Source organism: Geospiza fortis, unplaced genomic scaffold (genome assembly GCF_000277835.1).
Source record: "Geospiza fortis unplaced genomic scaffold, GeoFor_1.0 scaffold53, whole genome shotgun sequence".
Classification (NCBI taxonomy): domain Eukaryota; kingdom Metazoa; phylum Chordata; class Aves; order Passeriformes; family Thraupidae; genus Geospiza; species Geospiza fortis.
The window spans coordinates 1,358,679-1,365,977 of record NW_005054305.1 but is presented as its reverse complement, the minus strand read 5'-3'; the positions used below and the strand labels follow the sequence as shown (position 1 = coordinate 1,365,977).

Sequence of the window (7,299 nt, the reverse complement as noted above, 5' to 3'; positions counted from 1 at the left end):
CAACCGCTGACATCTTTAAAGACACAGAGTTTTCATACATTGCCAGCCCCCCAAAATACATCTCACAAACAAACCTCAGACATTCATCACAGCCAGAGGATAGGGTAGAGTAACTAAAATTGAAAGAAATCCAAAAGTAATTACAATTCCTAAGGGATTTAGAAACTGAACCATGCCCGGACAGGTGACAATTTATATCCTTGATGGCCCAGGAGTGCCAGCAGCTCCCACTACAGGCAGACAGTGCCAGAGATCTCTACCGTGGGGGCACCTGCTGCTGAAGGGAATCAGAGAGGAGACCTGTCACCAGCAATTAACACCGACTGAGCCTTAAGAAGTCACTACCTGTCATTTATCAGGTGGTGACAACTGGCAGCAGGCATTTTCTGGCTTACCCCAGTTGGGAAACAAATCAGGAAGAAAACAGCAGTGTCTATTAGATGCAGCACTAGTCTGGCATTAAAATCCCTGTGTTATTTGCAGTAGGGGGTTTAAAAATCTACTTTAACTACACAAGTAAAACCTCTACAGACATAGGAAATCAACTGCTCCACATTCTCTAATGAATCAATTAAAAAAATAAACAGCAGGAGCCTGAAAGCATGAAAACCACATATTTTGATAAGTACAACAACAATTTCATGGACTCTAACTAACAATTAGGGAAACAGAGTATTTCCCAATGTGTGTCTAATTCTTTTTTTCCTTCTCAATTCCTTCTTACCTTGTTAACTATTAGACACAGAAATATGGAACAAAGTAATTTTTACTAAACAAATACTGCTGTAATACAGTCACACTGAGAGAAAATAACACCCTCTCTATAACTAACCGTTACAATAATAAAGATACTGTAATTTCCTCAAGAATCATGAATCAGAGTTCCTGGAAGGAACAAGGTCCACAGACAGTGAAACACCCTATAAAATTTAATGCTCAAAAACATTGTATTTATCATGTCATTTCAGCCCCTAATACTGCAATGTAATACAATTACTGATGCAGAAACAAGCAGCAACAAAGTCAAATAACTGCCCTTTTACAAATCATATTTAAGGTTTTCCACAGAATAATGAATCATCACAAAGCACACCTTTCCAATTATTTTTACTTCTTATACTATTATTGCCAACTTATTAACTATGAACAAATGTTAACAGAGCAAGGCTCAAATACGTGAATAAGAATGCAATCTGCCTAAATACTTTACAAAAAACACGTTACTATGTACAGTAGAAAAGCCAGTTATTAATTCACAATAGAAGTCAAACATCCTTTTAATTTCAGAATCACATCCTTTTAATTTCTCTACTGCTGCAAACAGATACTATAAGCCCAAACACTTTCTTCTGGCCATGTGGCTGCCTATTGTGAATTCTTGTCCTCCTCTGAGGCCTACCTGGCTATTTTTAAAAAACTTGAATTCTGTTTTCTGCTAGCATTGAATAAAAATCCAATCACCTTTGCAAAAATGTCTTTTCTAATAGCACCGATTGCTTGCCTTTGGCTGGAAGTTGAGCACACAATTCAAAAGTCCAGCACACTACTAATGTTAATCAAGTAGATTAAAAGGGAAGCACACAGACATCTGTCCAAATGTCCATCACAAATGTATTTCCGTCCTTGTGCCATTTACCTAACTTGTAGCAGGCTGATAAGACCTCAAGATTAAAAAAAAAAAAAAAAAGCAATGAAAAATAGATAGTAAACAATTTACCAAGTCCAGTAAAACTGCTGGATTCTGCCCACGGAATTGCTGATTTGATCAAATGGCTGGTAACTACTATCACCCATACGTGCTCACCTGCTAAGGCTGTGTTAGCAGCAAGAACTCACTATTGGGACGCTTGAGTGTCACAAAGAAAAGCCCTCACTGAAGACCTAAATTCATTCGAGAAAAACAGAATCAGCCTCTCCCTTGCTTCTCCCCTCCCCAGCCACTTCACTGTTAAGGTAATCTTCTTTCAGGGGTTAAAGAGATTAACAACAGAGATTCAATCAGCACTTCAAAGAGAAGACATTCAGAAATAAGCAGACAAAAATGTAAACACTTTTATAACCGCATACTCACAAAAGAAAATTGAGCAAACTCCTTAGCTTTCAAAAGCAAAAAAATATAGGTGCGAACTGCAGTAACATTCTGTATATGCATTTGTGAAGATAAGTTAAAAGCATGAGGGGAGGGAAGATGACATAAAACAAGAGCAAGTAGTAAAAAATCCCTGACTGCCCATCCTGTGGGGGAAAACCCCCAACGACTTAGTACTGTTTAGTCTCATAATAAATTGCTGGATAAAGAACAAAAAATCCCTAAGCAGCTGGTGTGCAATGCTGGATTTGATTATTCCGGTACTACATTTGTTATCAAAAATGTATGTAACTGAAATAACTTTACACCTATTTTTACCAACCTTTGCCTGACCAACAAAAACATATTAAGGAATACATTTTTGTCATAAAAAGCTAACAGCTCTCTTTCTGATGCACTGAACTCTTTAAAATAGGTTCAGATGGGAAATTCCTATTTTCACTGCAGAAGTCAATCTATTTAAAGCAACGCTGGCTGAAGGTATCTTATTCACAAGCCTCTGACTGCCCACTAATTAGATCATTGTTTCATGCCAGACTGGTGTCTGAGGCAATTTATTTGAGTAACTTCAGCACCTTGTTCTTTGAAACAAACATTCACCTATTGATTCTGATCACTGTGCCCACACATTTTGGGTGGGAGAGGGCGGCAGTCAGCTTGCTGAAGGTCTATCAGGAAACCATGTTCAGAAAGGCATGGATTTTAAGTCCAGCTGTCTTGTTCTGCCTTCTAGATGAAAACAAACCTATGTTAGAATGTTCTCAAGTAGAAACAGAAACTAAAATTATCACTGTTAAGGACAGTTGAAGGTCAACAGGGTGCCCACAGAAATCAACAGAAGAATGAGAGTACCCCAGAAGTCGGAATCAAATGAAATTTTAGTAGCATCTCAGTGGATTTGTGCTTTTTGGAGAAGTCATATAAAGAGCAACAAACAATTGTCATTCAATACCTTACAAATACCTCACACAATGAAGAAGACCCTTAATAAACACTCTGACAAGATGAGAACTCCAAGAAAGTCAATACTGCTCTCTTATCATCCCAACTCCTTTTTATAGCAGAGTGCCAGATGAGAGGAAAGCGTTGTTCAACAACAATTGAAAAGTGTGGCCAGTAAAGTCTTTGTGTTGGCATTTTGCTGCTTTCCTTTAAGGATGAGCTACCAGACCAAGAAAAACAAGTTTTTCTTCTAAAGCCATTGTATCCTAGAATACTGACAAATTCCCGCAGGGTGTCTGCAGCCTTGTCTATCCAGCCCAGAGAGATGGGTGTCACAAAGAACCTACTTCTTTATCTAATGCGTCTTTGCTCCTTCCAGCTGATAGTTACAGAAGTTACTCCTTGGTTCCTTGGGACACAGGATTGTCAGGAGTGCTTCTATGAAGGTCTCCTACTGGCATGAAGGAAGATTAGATAAAGTTTTCATTGCCAGAAGGGATTTCAACTTGGGTGACAGTGTTCCAGCCACATGCCTTAGAGCAAAGCAGCCTGCAAATGCCTCTAAACACTGTGTTCCCTTTCCCCCATACTCTACCCATCAGCACAGAGATTTTGAGGGCTGGGTGTTAGCATCTGAAACCCTGAACCAAAGGGCTGGGAGAGGCTCATGTTTGTTTCACTTGCTGTAATGCATTTGATAACAAAACCCATTCACTATTAAGAAAACCCCAAAAAACCAAAACAGCCAAATGAAAGACATCCAAGAAAACTGGTGTTTCCTTTTGGGGCCAACTAAATACTCCTCTGATTTTGCTCTTGTGTTACAATGCAGCATGTCCCAGTTGCCTTCTGGAGACTTCATCTTGAGTAAGGCCAGGAGTGACAGTCACATGTAGCAGTTTCAAGGCACCACAAAGGGAAAGATGCTCTAGGGACTTCCTCTCTTTTTAACCTCTCATATAAACCAGGTACTGTACTATAACTAAGAGGTATAGAAAAAGACAGTCACTAAGGGAAGGGCAGTTTGCAACATTTTGATTTCATTACTTTTGATTACTGAAATTGTCCATACAGCTAAAAAAGAGCATAGAAGTGATTTTTCACTACAAAGAGTAAGTCAAGTTAGAACAAGCAAATCAAGTCTCTTCCCAGAAGGATAAGGCAAGACTGCAAATATTTTCCCACCTAAAACATACAAAAAATCTTCTAACTAAAAAGTAACTCCTCATGCTACCTAATACAGAAAATAATTTGAGGTTCACAAATGGCTAATAAAAAGATGAAAAAAAATTGAAGATTTCCACTGCTACTGTAGCTTCACTTCTCAGAGTTAGCATAAAAAAGAAATTGTTTCTGTCAAGAAAAGACATGCCTTCACTTCTGTGAAACAAATGCCGAACAAAAAGGTCTTACAAAAGGTCTTCTTAACTTTCAACTAAAGTAATGATTAAAAGTTATTAAAATTTCATGCAGTGATAAAGACAGGATATTCTGTGGGAAGTTTGCTAATGGATCCATTAGCTGGCAGCTGTCTATTTGCTCAAACAAGTGTAGAGCTGATTCCACACGCCACCGGAGACATAGAACCTATACTGGCTTTTTGTACACTGGACAAACAGCATAGAGCATCTGCCAAACAGCTGGCTTCAGCTTGTGGTATTGAAAAATCATTTATTACATGTGACACAGACTGAAAAAACTGAAAACCACTAGTAAAGAGGCTAACAAGTCTTTAGCCCCTACAATAGTATCCAGCTAATTCGGTCCATCTTTAACAGGTCACTGCTTTGGTATGAAAACAAGAGTGGGCTCTCTTGTCTACAAAACAACCTGCCTTGTTTATAAAGAACAGTGTACTAAAGAATTGCCCTGTGTTCTTTGCAGAGTACATACAGTTTTTAAAAATTATGCTGGTTTTTATCATGGGATATAATTTATCTTTTATGAGCTGTCATAAATTGCAGGGTTTGCTTATTTTACCATGAACAATCCATGACATTTCAAAGAATGATGTTCTACTGTGTTCAGTTTTATAATTAGCAGCAACATTAGTGTAATGAGGCCTTAGAGAGTCTGCATCATTATGCATTTAAAGTGCAACTGACATGACCTTGCAATTAACGATCTAATAAGGAACAAAAAGTGAAGATAAAGGAAGAAGCATTCAAAAAACCCCTACTGAAGCAAGCATTTATATTACTTGAATTTCAATGTTTACCACACATCTTTGTGGAGTTCTACACCAAAAAATAACTACAAATCAGTACTATTAGACCTCATCTTGCCCACACACTAAAATAGATATTTAAAACCACTCTCTTTATTACTAAGGCAATCTGAACTATTGAATCCTAAGGGTTGTACAGACCAAGTGCTTCTTTGATCACGACTATAACAAACATACTGAACAAAAAAATGAGGGGCAACTGTGATAATAATTTTGATTTCACAGCAACAAAACAGACTCCAGACTGTTTTCTAATAAAACTACAGCTAGCAAACCCTGTAGCAAACAGGATTCTGTACCGAGAAAAAACTGAGAATAAAAATGCTTTTTAGGTGGACATTTTGCATTCAAGAGCCAAAAGATATTGGAAATATTACATATTGCTATTCTGGTTTGTGTTTTTTACAGGACTCAGAATTTTGAATTTGCTTTAAATTAGTGATTGATACTGATCCTTCTAATGGAGGAACCAGCTAACTGGTTTACAAGATCACAAAGGAATACTGAAGTAATTCACTGAAGGAATATGAGATTCCAAAATGCTACCTGAAAAACAAGGATAAGCAGAAATTGCTAAAAGAAGAGGGCCCTTCAATCCTTCATGTCTTTCTCTAATTTCCTGACTTTTTTTTTTCAATGGAAGAAGTTCAATGGAAGTTTGTTTCCTCTGAGGCTTGAATGGCTTAGACAGGGGAGATTTGCCCAGATGTATCAGACTTTGGAACACTGTACCTATGCAGGAGTCTAAGGATTTGCAGTCCTCCAATTTGGATAGTCCCAAACAAAGGCTTCTCTATTGAAGAAACACTTACTGTCCTTGTTGGAACTCACAAGTAGGAGATGGAACTGCCCCAGCAGGCAATACAATCCTCACACCAGCGCACAACAGGCCCTAGCAATCCAACTGCAAGGTCCCCCTGGATGCTAGGTTGCAAAGTTGACTATGGCAAAGAAAAATTGACTATGGCAAAGAAAACTTCTAAAAACAAAAGTGGAATTAAGGGTTATCAGTGAGGCAAAGTTAGGAGAGATGTGAACACTCTCTCTTTTTTTATCTGTTACATTCTTCCTTTTATCTGGGTCAAAAGGGATCTCCACCCACTCACTGTGTACCTGGACAGCTGAATCTGTAGAGGTATAGATTTGTGTCCCTCTAACGTGTCTTTCAATTTAGAGACAGGCAAAGGCTCCAAGAGCATACTGGAGACCATGTCATGGATGATACACAGCTGGCTCTGCAAAACATTCATATTCAGAAATTTGTGCTTATTTATAGTCAGAGTTTCACCTACACTATCTAGGGTAGTAGGTTTTCTTCGACCAGCTGTTATATACAAGAAAACGTGATGCTTCCAATTAGACTAGGAAGTGGCCAAGAATGACAGACTAGAGGAAGAAGAAAGCAAGCCTACTGTAATTTTTAACACACTTCTAGTCAAAGAAGACCTAGCTTATTATTCTGTCTTCAATAGTGGCCTTTGCCTCTAAGCAGGAGTTCTACCCTTCACTGTGGGTCTGGACTGTGACATAAAATAAGGCTTGTCTCTTTATAAAAAGAGCCATCAGCAGGGGATGCCTTGGAACATGAGACAAGCAGGATGAGGGCAGACTGCTCTGACCTCCACCAACCTGTGGCTCAGAAATTCCACTCAAAGACTCAGCTACCTGAAGAAAACTCCAACAGCTACGTTGCAGCTTATGAATTTGTTGATGCAACATCTGCACAGGATTTGCATTCTAGTATGTCTTCACTTGAATTGTTTAATGCTTACTGGTTTAAGTCAGAATAATTTTACCCAAGAAAACAGAAGTAGTTGTCACTATACTGACACTGACTTAAACATCAGAAACATTCTGATCTAGACAAGGCTCAGGAAAACCCACAGGGGGTGAGTGTCACAGCCAGGGCCAGGACTAAGATCTTGCAAGAGCAACTGTAGCAGCCTGACTTCTAGTCTGACACACCAGCACAAGGCTGCCTCATCCAAACTGCTCAACACCAGAAAAAGCACATTCCCATCAACCATCAACCTCCTTGTCT

The 7,299-nt window shown here is 38.7% G+C and overlaps 1 protein-coding gene across 2 annotated transcripts in view; it reads right to left on the bottom strand.

Moving 5' to 3' along the window:
• YES1 (YES proto-oncogene 1, Src family tyrosine kinase) overlaps nt 1-7,299 on the bottom strand; it is a 49,986-nt gene that overhangs the window by 16,523 nt on the left and 26,164 nt on the right. The gene's annotated exons all lie outside the window — the stretch shown is intronic.